Raw genomic sequence first — 14,189 nt, forward strand, 5'->3', positions numbered from 1 at the left:
AGAACCCAGCAAAAACAATCTCTTAGGAGTAGAAAGACCAGCCACAGAATCTATGACCCTCTCCTCCACACCTGGCAGAAACACCTATAGCCCACACACTAATAAATATTGATATCAGAATCGTTGAGTTGAACCTCTGTTACAGAGTGTAATCATTGTAGAAACTCTGTCTCAAAAAATAAATCCTAACATCAGTTTCTAAAATTATTTACTATGTTACAGTTAAAATGCAGACATTTGTCTCAGACGATTGCCACTCAATAAAGTCACACACCTAAAAACACAAACATACAACTCAGTCTTTGCTTGCACCCAGAATCAGGTCTGGTCGGTAGCTTGGTAACATCCTAGACCCTAGACTAGTAGTGGGTTTTTTTCTGACTGCTTACTGGCTTGCTCCTCATGGCTTGCTCAGCCTGCTTTCTTATAGAATCCAGGACCACCAGCCCAGGGATGGCCCCACCCACAATGGGCTGGTCCCTCCCCAATCACTAACTAATTAAGAACATGCCCTACAGGCTTGCCTACAGCCTGATCTTAGGGAAGCATTTTCTCAGCTGAGGCTCCCTCCTTTCAAATGACTCTAGCCTGTGCCAAGTTGAAAGAACAAACAAACTAGCCAGCTCAGTGAGGGGTGAGGATGCTTTGTGGGACTCAGTTCTCGCTTCCTACCACGGATGTATGTACTTACACTACTAAAAACTAACAGAGATTTTTGAGTTATTTATTCAGTAATTCATTTATAATCAACAGTAAACTCACTATGTAATAATAAAATTAACAGCAAAAATAAAATGTTTAAGAAGAGATTGTAAAGCCAAGAGTAACAGAAGACCGTAGCACAGCTGTTTCTACATTCGGTCTGATTTGCTGTATTGCTTGGGTTACAGTATATGAGGAAAATCCAGCCTCACCCAGACTTGTGGTGGGATACACTCTGAGAGTTCAATCAGCAGAACTAACCATGCTTGTTTGACAAAACATTAAGACTAAACAAGTCTTTTTCCAGGTGAGCTGCACAGTGGGCTCTGCAGCTTTGTAACAGTCACCTCTGAAGACCACGACATATCTACTAACCTTGCTCTGTCCATTTTCCTCTGGAGAGTCTTTTAATGGCAAATGATTTCACTGAATGAAAATATCTCCTAAGTTAACAACACATTTCACCAAACAACATCCCAAATTCACATCTGTTAAAGTCACACCTGACTTCAAACCAACTATGAGAGATATAAGTTTCCCAAAATTCTAACTTTTGCTGGAGCCACAAAGTTTATGATTTGCAACAAACAGCAGGCAGTTTTTCCTTTGAAATAACAGGTTCATTTATTTGATTTCCAAACTGTCTGCCAAAATCACAAGTTGGAGTAACCACAGTTTGCTAGTTGGTTTACTTTTTTTTTTTCAAAGAAAAATAGCTCTGCATGGACAGAGAAGATAGTTTAATTTCCAACCCAACAAAGGCATAAACATTTTCCTCAAAAGAGCGTTCCTCAAAATGCCACCTACAGAAGGGCATTATGCAAATTCCAGTTCCATAATATGCCACCAATATTAAAAATATATATAACACTAAGGATGCTCGAAAGAGCCATATGGAAGCTGTCTCAGTTAGTGTTTCTATTGCTGTGATAAAACACCAGGAACAAAAGCAACTCAGGGAAGAAAGGGTCTGTTTCACCTTGCAGTTCCACATCACAATCCATCATCAAAGGAAGTCAAGGCAGAAATCTGGAGCCAGGAGCTGATGAGCAGAGGCCATGGAGGAACACTGCTTACTGGCTTGCTCAGCCTGGTTTACTATACAGCTCAGGACCACCTGCCTAGGCAGACACATCCACAATGGGTGGAGCCCTTCCACATCAATCATGAATTAAGAAAATGGCCCCCAAGCTTCCTTACAAGCCAAGCTTCTGGAGGCATTTCTCAGTTTTAGAGTCCCACTTCCCAAATGACTCTAGCTTGGATTAAGGTGACATAAAACTAATCAAGCACACAGCATACTATTTTTAAATATATAGAAATATATGTGGAATATATAGTGTATATATACATATGTATGTATGCATATACTAAATATGTATGTGTACATGCATGCATGAACATATACACACATACACACACACACACACACATATTATAAAGGAGTCTAATTGGAGTTACCCTACACAGAAGCCATACATGGACAAATAAAAACCCCAGTATCAGATAAGTATTAGATACTTCCCCTCAAGTTGTTAGTCAGAAGTGTCCTGGAGACCACTGCAACCCCCCCAAAGAAACAACGCAAGCTATGCCATTGCTCCACTCACCAACACTTGATGGTTAAGACCTTATTTCTGAAGACACCACACAGATTGGTCACATGATATAGAAATCAAGTTGGTACTAACCAGAACTTCCTCCCTGCTGGCTAGCTTTCACAGTACTGGAAGGTGCTATGTAGGTTTCTAGGAAGAAAAAGTTACCAACAGTCACACATGCTTACATTTGTGAATCGTGTGAGGTACAATAACGGCAGAAGGCATGATATTATTGCCATGAGCGCAATAGTGGCGCAAACGTTATGGGTGTAGCCAACAACTTCCAGGTTGGATTTAAGGCCTACTCCACAGAAGAAAACACATTCTTGGTGCTGTAAAACTGGCCAAAGAACCCATCGCTGGGGAGTTTGAACCTGCCATAATTCTGCTAAATGGACACATTATCAGTCTCCTCTCTAGATTGGTATCTCTCTACTCTAAGATCAGTTAAGCTTTCAGATTTTTTGTTGTTGTTGTTGTTTGGTTGTTTTGGTTTTGTTTGTTTTGTTGTTGTTTTGGAGTGGTTGTTTGTTTGTTTTTTGTTTTTTGTTTTGGTTTTCAAGACAGGTTTTCTCTATGTTATCTTGGCTGTCCTGGACTCGCTTTGTAGACCAGGCTGGCCTTAAACTTACCTGCCTCGGCCTCCCGAGTGCTGGGATTAAAGGCATGTGCCATCACACCTGGCTATAAGCTTTCAGATCTTACCAAAGAAATTTCCTTATGCAGTAGATGATGGTTAATGAAAGTCTCACAACTGGCCTAAGTACAAAGAAATATTTGTGGTGTGCTCAACCACAAATGGAGCATCCATATCACACAAATCATCATCATCATCATCATCATCATCATCATCATCATCATCACCATCATCAGGGACCATAGTGGAAAAGAGGGCAGAAGGATTATTAAAGCCAGGGGTCTAGAAGTTCCAGTGCAAGGACTGTGGAGGAATGCTGATGGATGTAACAACTGTCAATAAAGCACTGTTTAGCCAGTCAACTGGGCATAAGGACAGGAAGTGGAAGGCAGGACTTCTGGGGGGAGGGGAGAAAAATGTGCCAGTTACGGGAAGAGAGGGAAGTGGACAAGGATGAGGAGAGAAATTGCCTAACACCATCATAGTGGCAAGTGCTTGGGGTATATGTACGTTAAGAGGTTTTGAGTACTTTGTTTATTTTATGGGTAGATTTGTTTTAGTTAGATTCTGCCCAGCTCATAGTGCGGACAGTTTAAAAGTACTCTTCAGACTTCCAGTTGTTATTTAGCCTTCTTAGGCCGAACCAGTACAAAATTATTGTAACAAATAGGCTCCCGGCACATTCAGTGTATTCATACCCTTGAAAAAGGATACCTTATTATAGTTTGATGGGGAAAATAGCTCAAAAAGAGAAGTTATATTTTGTTATAATTTGGTAGTTTAAAGACACAAGACACACTAACACAAAATATTTGGGACTTGTTAAATGCTTTTTTAAATAATGCTGTGATACAAATAAGAGAGAAAGAAATTGTGCTACTGATTATGAGTACTATTTTTAGTTTACTCATCCTAGCTTTCTATAATTCGTCAAAGGAAAAGGCATTACAGAAAAAATTTCTGGATTGGACTGAAGAAAATACTAACTATGGGAGACAAAGCAAAATGGAAAATATGAAATTTGGAAACAAACTTTAGAAGAGAAGTTAGAAAGGCTTCTAACTAAGAATAATACAGAGATAGAAACTGAAGAAAAAAAGTCAGCCCATACAACACAAAATTGTAACAAGACTATAAGGCATTCATTATTTGTTTAAAAACCAAAAATGAATTTCCCAGCCTCATAAGAGAACTCCCAGGAGATGTGGAAAATCCACAAAGTTATCAGGGTTTTGATTGGCAACCTATAGAGGCACGAGAATCAAAACGGTTTAAGGAGGCACTGAGCAGTTATGGTTTACACTCACCGTATGTTAGACAGACACTTAATAATTGGTCCACATGGAATCGCATAATTCCACAAGATTGGAGAGATTTAATGACTGCCATCTCAGAGCCAGATCCCCAATTACAATGGCTGGCATGGTGGAAAGATGAGGCTGCACTTATGGAACAGCGCAATAGGACTAGGGGCGTTGATATTGTCAGGGGTCAGTTGTTAGGTGACTGTTCTGATTTAGTAGTACAGGTTGCCTTTGGTGATAATGTCTTAGATTTATGATTCAGCTGTGGTCACCTGCACAAGAACAATCCAGTAAATTCTGTAGTATGGAAAGGGAAGTGCTTCACAAGCTCCCATCCCCTAAGGACCTACTGACATCTGATGACTTCTGGGAGACGGAGAGTCTGTGTTTTTAAGCATATGGCCCCTGGTGGGTTGACCATACTACAGTGGATGGCCCATGACCAGGAGCATATAGACAACACAAACTGAATTCAACATACTATTTAAAATTTTTTTAAAAACATGAAGTTGGAGGAGATGGAAGGTGTAGATCTGGGGAAAACCAAAGGGTAAATGTGACCAAAAACACATTGCATGAGATTCTCAAAGAACTAATAATAATTTAAGTTTATACTCTTATTCCTCTATTTTCATTATTACAATAAAACACCCAAAGTTGGAGAGCCTCATAATGAAAGAGGTTTGCTTAGTTCCCAGTTTTGGAAACTGGAAGTTTAAAATAAGGTGGACCAATTTGGACATGGCGACAGCGTAACAGCATGTACCACATCAGCAAGAAGACATGGGGGAGAGATCACAGGAACAGATGGAGAGCCAGAGGGCAGCTCATGGGCCAGCCTTGGGTTTTCATAACGACTCACTCTCCTAAGAATGGACTCAGAGTCCACAGGCATTATCTTGTGACTCCCTTCCAAGGGCATTTACTCAAAGACCTAAGGACCTGTCACTAAGCTCCACTCTTAAGTCCCTTCTACACTGCCAAACTGAGGGCCAAGTCTCTAGCAAGAAAAAAAAAAAAACCCATTCAAACCAAAGGAGTGTCCTTGTGTTAAACTTTTTAAATTCTTAATTTTAAATTTATCAAGGACAGCAGGTGTGGTGGTGCACTCCTATAATCCTAGCACTCAGGGATGCAAAGGTAGGCAGATCTCTGTAAGTTCAAGGCCAGCCTGGTCTACAAAGCAAGTCCAGCACAGCCAAGGCTACACAGAGAAACCCTGTCTCAGAAAAAATTTATTTTCATCAAAGACATTCTTAAATAGTACAATCTTTTGGGATGTGCACTGGTAAAGAATACCTTGCCTGCCAGGAGAGACTGGGCCTATGGTCTCGGTCTGTGCTGGAGGCCCTGCCACCACTTTTACATCATCAACACAAATACCAACAAAGAAAAGGTCCCACTGAATAAAGTTTTAACCCTACAAGTCCCCTGAAAAGTTTCCAAGTATCCTGAGGGCAACAGATCACAAGAGGTTTTAGCAGGTGGCTGTAGATTTAATAGGCAATAAGAAAAGGTAAGTCCTAGCTCTCATCTTACAGGCTCCCTCCACATCATAAACCAGAGCCATCCTATCGATGCATCTGAAATTATTGTCCTTTGAGTTGCATTTAGTTCTCTGTTCAGTAGTAACTAGTAAGCTCCCTTCCAACTCATTATTCTAGTCTGGAGCTTGTAGAATGGGCACTGCAGTTCCAAAATGTTCTATGAGTTAACCTTGATGAGCCCCAACTGTTTACAGGGGCATGCGTACCTTTGCTAGGATATAGGGAAAAGAGTCAGTACAATTTGGGCTACAGGCTACTGGGAGAATCAAGGGACGATCCCATTTGAGCACTCATATATCAGGGAACCCATTCCATCTTCCTCGGTGTAAGCCTCCACACTAGTGGCAAGAGAGCTGCGTGGTCTATTTTTGAAAACCCCATTAACTCAAAACTTTAAGCTTCCTAAAGAGACTTACAGAAATATGAACGTTAAGATGAACAGTTTCTCAGGAGGCAAAGTATTATCTGTTTGACCAATGAGATATTTCATAACATATAGTTCAGTGAAACTGGGCTTGCTGGTATGCTCCAGCACTCTGGAGACTGAGGCAGGAGGCTCATGAATTCAAGGCCAACCCAGTCTATAAAGAGAGACATTGTTTCTTTGTTGTTGTTGTTGTTGTTGTTGTTGTTGTTGTTAAGCAGACAATTTAGCAATCATTTAATCAAGAGATTATGAAAGAAATAAATAAGAAATATGGGTGCACTGGACATGAGGGATTTTTATACCTGTAATCCCAGCACTGAGGAGGCTAAGGCAGGAGGCTTACAATGAGTTAGAAACCAGCCTCGGAATAAGACCATATGAAAGAAAGAAAGAAAGAAAGAAAGAAAGAAAGAAAGAAAGAAAGAAAGAAAGAAAGAAAGAAAAGAAGGAAGGAGAGAGAGGGAAGAGAGAGAAAAGATGAGATGACCACTACGGTCTAAATGCGGTCTGTGTGCCTAGACCATTCAAGCATTAAAACACTTAGTCCTCAGGATGACAGTACTGAAACACCATCTTTCGGTCCTCAGGACATGCCTTTACCTACATCTCTCAGTTCCTCTCTTCTTACTGACCCCAACTAAAATGGTTTGCCTTACCACAAAAGCCTACCGTGCTGTCTAGCCGCATCTTAAGGTTAAAGCTATGAAAAGTCTAAAGCAACCAGATTTGGACCTGGAACCTCCAAAACCGTCATCAGGAAAAAAAAAAATCTATTTTCATCTTATGACTTAAGTCACCAAGGCAAAGCTGACTAATAGGGTACACTTTGGTAAAATCCACCACAGAGGGCCAGGCTTATTCGACTCCCTCCCTCTGCAGTCCCGTCAGGCCCCAGGACTGGCTCAGGCACCAGACAATAGGAACAGTTGGCCTCAGAGGACGAACTTAGTGAGCTAAATAAATTATTAATCCCCTAAAAGTACTTCAGGATAAAATAATAATGGCTTCTCTACCCAGAAAGCTTTTACTATTGAACATGTTTGTGCATCAGTCATCTCACTTTGCTTCCATAATGGCCCCAGGAGAAGCACAGGCCAGGCAATTCCATCTGCCTTTCTGCAGAGCAGAAACATGGAGGGGGCCAGGGAACCAGCTTCCTCGGACAAAAAGGGATATCTCCTCTAAAGTGCCTGCATCACTACAAGCTGGACTCAAAGCTGCTTCCTTCAGGTATCTTAGTTACCTTCTACCTTTATCCCGAGAAAAGAGGAGCACCTTAGACTCTTTTTTCTTGTAATATCAGGAATGGCTTGATTTTTCCCATATGAACATAGTTAAAAATAAAAAAAGACAGGCTACCATGCCTTTGTAATATCTGCCCAGAAAACTGCCAAAAATGTACAGCTTCATTTCCAGGCAGTGGAGAAAGACAACAAGATAGAAAATGGGTCAAATAATTTCCAAAGAAAGAGCTTAAATCAGAAATTTTCTTCTTTTAAAACTTTTCTATCATTAAATACACATTTCTACAGACACAAATTAAGGCAGAAATGGATTCTTTGAAGAGAAGTGGTACCAGAACGAAACCCATTGTCAGCCAGCTGATAATGAACAACTGCTTTATATACCACAAAGTACTGGTGACAGTGTTACCCCAGCCCGTGTACAATCCAACCGTGTACAAATCCAGCTTGGGGAAAGAAGGAAGGGACAGTAGCCACCTACGAGACTCTCATCCACATTGTCCCACTGAGCCATCACATGGAGTCAAGCTTAGTCAAAAACAGGCCAATTTAAGAAAGACAGGAAAGCATTTTGTTACTATTCTGAAATGGGCCTCGCCAAGTGGGAAAAGCCACCCCTTTCCTAAAAGAAAGATACAGGGCTGTAGTTAGTCTCAAAGGCCTATGACAAGTACCCAGCAGCTCAGATGGCCACAGGGACAGGCTTACAAGAGCTTCTCTCCCACCATACCCCCGCCTATTATGGATCCTATACTGAGAAAACACTTCCCGCATTGCTCTGGAAGCACAAAGTGCTAACTCCTAAAGCTAGAGAAGCAAGCTATCCTTCCCAAACAACCCAGCTTTATTCTGCTTCTCTGCTTCTCTGCTTGGCCACAGGACTGAATTAAAGTGTCTCCATTAAGGCTAAAGAACTGGGGGGGGGGGGGGTTGCTGGAGAGATGATTCAGTGTTAAGAGCACTGGCTGCTCTTCCAGAGAACCCAAGTTCAATTCCCAGCACCTACATGACACTTCACAACTGTTTATAATTACAGTTCCAGGGGACCCAACACTCTCACATAGGCATACAAAACACCAATGTACATGAAATAAAAATATATTATTTTTAAAAGGCTGAAAAACTATAGAGATACCCAGCGAAGACAGGTACAACAGTTATTATGAATCCCAAATTATTCCTCCAAGTAATTCTGCAAAAGTAATATCTATCACACATGAGGAAATTAGACACCACGAAGGAAAAACAGTATCTCATACACACACTCACGCAGAGCCATAAAGACACTGAAGTTAGAATTATCTAATATGGTCTCAACAATAAAAATGCAAAAATCCCAATTAAACAATAGGAAAAGATCTGAATAAACATTTCAGGAAATATACTAATGGGTAACAAGCACATGAAAAGTTGGCCAGCATTACCAGTCACTAAGGAAATGCACATCAAAATCTCAAAGAGAAACCACCTTCACTCACAATAATGGCATTAACGGGGGGGGGGGGGGGAAATAGAAAACAACAAACACTGGTAAACTTATGGATAATAAGAACTTATGCTCTGGAGTATATGCCCAAGTAGAGTTCATAAAAGCAAAGATTCAGATATTCACAGATCTGTGTGGATGACATTGCTCACTGTAGTCAAAAGGTAGACACAACTCAAGTGTGTCAAAGGGCAAGCAGAAAAAGGAAATGTAGCACACACGATTACATGATGGCTACATTTATGTCAACTTGATATGACCTGTGAGCAAGGTTGTAGTTCCTTCTCTTAATTAGTTATTGATGTGGGAAAGGGTCCAGCCCATGATGGCTGGTACCACCAAGTGGCTGGCGGTCCTAAGCACTGTTAAAGCAGCAGGCTGAGTAAGCCAATAGGCAGCATCCTCCATGGCCTCTGCATCAGTTTCTGCCTCCAGGTTCCTGCCCTGTTTGAATTCCTGCCCTGATTTCTCTCAGGAATTGAGCGTGACCTAGGCTGAAACAAATCCTATCCCCTCCAAGTTGTTTATGGGGCTTTGTCACAACAATAGAAGCCTTAACTAAGTAAGACACTATAGAATAAAATGTTCTCCAGACTTTAACAAAAATGAAATCTTGATACACACCACTACATGCATCAACTGTAAGTGAATGAGACAATCACAAAAGGACACTGTATGATTCTGCTTCTATGAGATAATACAGAATAGTCAAATCCACAGAGACGGAAACTAGGTGCCTTGAAATAAAGAAGTTATTGTTTAACTAGTTCAGAGTTTCCGTGTTTAACAGTGAAGGAACTTCAGGAGATACACACCTACACAATTAATGTGATTAATTCACAGAACTGTACATTAAAGTGTATGTTTGTTTGTTTGTTTGTTTAGGTTTAAGGAGCAAGAGAGATGGCTCAGCAGCTAAGAGTGCTCACAACGCTTGTGGGGGATCTGAGTTCAAGTCCCAGCACCCACATTGAGCAGCTCACAACTCTGCCTCTAACTCCAGCTCTCGGGCGTCTGACACTTCTGGCTTCTGCAGGCACCTGCGCGCCTTTTCACATACCCACACACAACACATATGCATCACTAATACCAGAATCAAAAGCTATAGAGATATGGCTTAGTGGCTGGGAGTTGTTAGTGATCTCACAGAGAACCTGAGTTGGATTCCTAGCAGCCACACAGCATTTCACAACCATCTATAAACTCTATTTCCAGGGGATCTGACATCTTCTGGCCTCTGCAGGCTCCTACACACACATGGAGCACAGACATAACCTCAGGCACACACATGCACATTAGATAGATAAATAGTAATAGATGATAGATGATATTTTTTAACAATGAAATTTTAAAATAAAATAAATCTCTACATATGCTGTAAATGGTAGGTTTTATGTTATACATGCTGACAATAGAAAAAAATAAATAAATAAATGAGATAGCCCAGCAACTAAGAGTATTTGCTGTTCAATGAGGACCGAAGTTCCAATTCCAGCACCTGTGTAATAACTCTAACATCCTGTAAACACCTCTAACTCTAGACCTGAGGGTTCCAATATGCTCTTCCGGCCTCCACACATGCACAGGTGCACACACTTACACATACACTCATAAGGACACACATATGCACATAAATAAGTTAAAAATTTTAAGAAAATAACTATATGTGCTATTATCAAAAGCAAAAACTGGTCATTAGAAACTATTAACAAGGAACATAATTCTAGTATTTTTAATCTAAAACTGAAACATTACAAAATCACAGGTGAGTTTTAAAACAGAAGAACTGAAAATTAGGCCAAAAGAAAATATTCAAACCAAAGCATGATATGAAGTCAAAATTATGAAACTACATGACACAACATCTAATATTCATATAACTGGAGTCCCGGAAAGAAAGGAGAGAGAAGATAAATAACATCTGAAGTGGGGGAGGAGGTCCTCCTCAGTCACAGACCTAGGGGAGGGGAACAGGGTGAAAGTGGGAGGGAGGGAGGAATGGAAGGATCCAAGTGATAGGATAACAATTGAGTTGTAATCTGAATAAATTAATTTTTTAAAAAAAGAAATAACATCTGGTGATCGTGGCAGCAAAATTTCCAGATTTATGAGAGATGTCATGCCTTGCATACAAGAACAGCAAACCTCAGCCAGCTGTGTGTCAAACTGAGCAAGATTACAGACACAAAAGGACAAAGGACAACCAGAAAATCCTTTCAGGGCAAGAGAAAACACACAGGTTACAAGCAGAGATGTTACTCTAGACTACTGACTGAGGACCAGGAACAAGGAGAGTCAGACACTTTAGATAGGCATCTCCAATGTGCTGGAAGAAAACAACATCAATGTTAAAGTCAATATCTGGGTGGAACGTTCAGAATATACGTGAGAGGGTCATAAAGAAACACACCCAAAATTCCTCTTTCAGGAAAGCAGTGAAAACTGGCAAAAATTGTTAGCAACCAACTTTTCAAGATTCTAAAAATTTGACCAAAAGCTTGTCAGAAACCAGGAGGCATTTGTTAAAGAAAATAGCTTAGCGTCCATGAGTATCTAAAGTGTTATTAACTTGCCCTTCTCCTATTATCTCTACCTCCATATCTTATCACAGCAGTCTCAAAAGACCAACTGCCTCAGAACCGCTACAGAGAGAACAAGTGGCAAAGGCGCACTCCCAGAAGACCGGTACCTGACACAGCTGCTAGGACGTGCTTACACAGCTAGCTTCATTTGGCCTAACTTGGACCTCACCCAGTACACAGACTACTTCTCCCAGGTTTTTATAAAAACTACTGGCCTCCACTGTTTGATTTTGTGACTACCTAAGACAATGAACAGCAGCTTAAGCAAATAAAAACCTAAAAATAATCCCTAACGCTTACCAAACAAACAAACAAACAAAAAAAGGACAGGAAAAAGAATTGAAGAACCCTAGCATATTCCTAGAAAGCTAGACAGTCAGATACATCAGAGAGTTCAAGGTTATAGGAATGCCCAGAAAAGACCTGAGAGTTTCCTGCTTGGGCCTAAGCTCACACACAGAGCAGACCCGGAAATGATGGTGTACAAGTAGGAAGTGAGGGTGGGAGCAAAGTTATGAACTGGCAGGATAAAGGTTGAAGTTTATCCCAATATATGCTTCAACAGAGACACATGGCAAAAAAATACAGACTCTACAGAAAAGCCACAAAACGAAGTGAAACAACGGTAAGTAAGCAGCCACTACAACACCACATTTGGGAAGGAGAAAGAGTCCAATTTTTGGAGTTGCTACATTATATTATCTTAAAAAGTAGAGTTGTAGGCCAAGCATGATGACACATGCCTATAATCCCATTAGAAAGGTGGAAGCAGGGAATTACCAATTCAAGAGCATCCTCGGCTAAAAATCAAGTTTGAAGCCAGGCTTCAAGTCTGAGCTAGGCTCAAAAAAGAAAAGGAGGGAAGGAAGGAAGGAAGGAAGGAAGGAAGGAAGGAAGGAAGGAAGGAAGGGGGAAAACAGAAAGAAAAAAGAAAAGTTTCAACAAATTATGACAGAAACAAGAAGACATAGCTCAAATATAGTGGGGAGAACAATCACAAGGAATACTCCTAAGGAGACTCAGTATTGGACTTATAAGACAAAAAAACTTTTTTTTTTTTTTTTTTTGGTTTTTCGAGACAGGGTTTCTCTGTGTAGCCTTGGCCGTCCTGGACTCACTTTGTAGACCAGGCTGGCCTCGAACTCACAGCGATTCAGCTTAAATATATTTAAACAACAATAGAAAAAATATTAAGGACAGAAAGTCATCAGAAATCCACCAAAAAGCTATTGTAAGTGATTACTCTCTCCCATATGTAATAAAAAATATAATACTATTAAGATGGCAATATGTTTTGTTTGTTTGTTTGTTTGTTTGTTTGTTTGTTTGTTTTGAGACAGTCTCATTATATAGCCTTGGCTGGCCTGGAACTCACTATGAAGACCCAACCAGTCTTAAACTCATGGAGATCTGCTCGCCTCTGCCTCATGAATGCTGGGATTAAAGGCCTGAGGGAACATAAGTGGCTCTTAGTCTGTTTGTGTTGCTATTAAAACGATGCCTGAAGTTGAGTAACTTACAAAGAGAATCTTTGACTGATGATTCTGGTGTCTACAAACTCCAAACAGCATAAAGCCACGCCCCCTGGTATAGCTATGCCACAACACAGCAGAAAAGCACAAAGGAAAGCGCCACCTGCAGAAAGGGCACCCGTGAGAAAAGAAGCAAGAGAGATTCAGAGGTGCCAGCCTCTCTCACAGCAACTTGCCTTTTCAGCACTCCCTCTGAGAGTGAGAAAGTGATCCTAGACTAAGTGCTAACTCTAACAGATTAACCTAACTACCAGCTCTAGTCCCTACTGACCCCTCACCGCTGCCACCACCACACTAGGGCATCAAGCTTACGGCGTAGAAGGAGCTAGAAACCACACACACTCCAAAGTCCCTTCAGATTCAGTCCAATCTTCATAAAATTACAATCACTCCCTCACTCTAACTGCCCGGTTATTAGAACATCATAAATTAATCCTAAAGGTCCTGGGAAATGTAAAGAAAACAGAAGCGAAGACAATGTTTTACTGTGTATGTGTGATTTGGAGGTTTTGTTTTTTTAATTTTCTTGGAATCAAGGGCCCACACAGGCCTGGCTAGCTTCAAACTTGCTCTGCAGCAGAGCACGACCTTTAACTCCTGACCTTCCTGCCTCTACTTCCCAAGTACAGAGATTACAGGTGGACACCACCATCTTGTTTTACATGGTGGAGAGTGAACCCAATACTGCATGCACTGCAGGCAAGCACTCTACCAACTGACTGTATCCCCAGATCCCTAAACTAGCTTAAGAAAAAAGTCAGAGACCTCACGGTCTGGTTTTGAAACTGACTACCATAATCAAGACTGTGTGAGTCAGGCTTTGAATCCCAGCTACTTGAGAAGCTGAAATGGAAGGTTTACAAATTCAAGACCTGCCTGACACAGAGAGTAATTTCAAGGCCAACCTGGGCAACTTAGTGGCCAAACTTGTCTCAAAATAAAAACTGAAGCGAGTGAGGGATGTAGCTCAACGTAGAATACTTGCTTATTTATTAGCATGCTCAAGGCTCTAGGTTTAATCCCTGGTACTACTAAAGAAACAAACAATAAAGTATTTCCTTATAACTAATCTATGTTTTCTTCTAGCAGTTTTAGCATTTCAGGTTTGGTTTTGTTGTTGTTGTTTT

General features: G+C 40.8%; 1 protein-coding gene across 14 annotated transcripts in view; it reads right to left on the reverse strand.

The window, feature by feature from the left end:
* Positions 1 to 14,189, reverse strand: part of PCBP3 (poly(rC) binding protein 3) — a 256,103-nt gene that overhangs the window by 156,961 nt on the left and 84,953 nt on the right. The window contains exon 2 of one of the 14 annotated variants that reach the window (XM_084752132.1): positions 2,394 to 2,450. The exons of the other annotated variants lie outside the window; for them this stretch is intronic. The gene's annotated coding sequence lies outside the window, so the exon portion shown is untranslated. The remainder of the gene's footprint in view (positions 1 to 2,393; positions 2,451 to 14,189) is intronic. 14 annotated transcript variants of the gene reach the window in all.

Source organism: Acomys minous (assembly GCF_964271855.1).
Source record: "Acomys minous genome assembly, chromosome: 13".
Lineage (NCBI taxonomy): Eukaryota > Metazoa > Chordata > Mammalia > Rodentia > Muridae > Acomys > Acomys minous.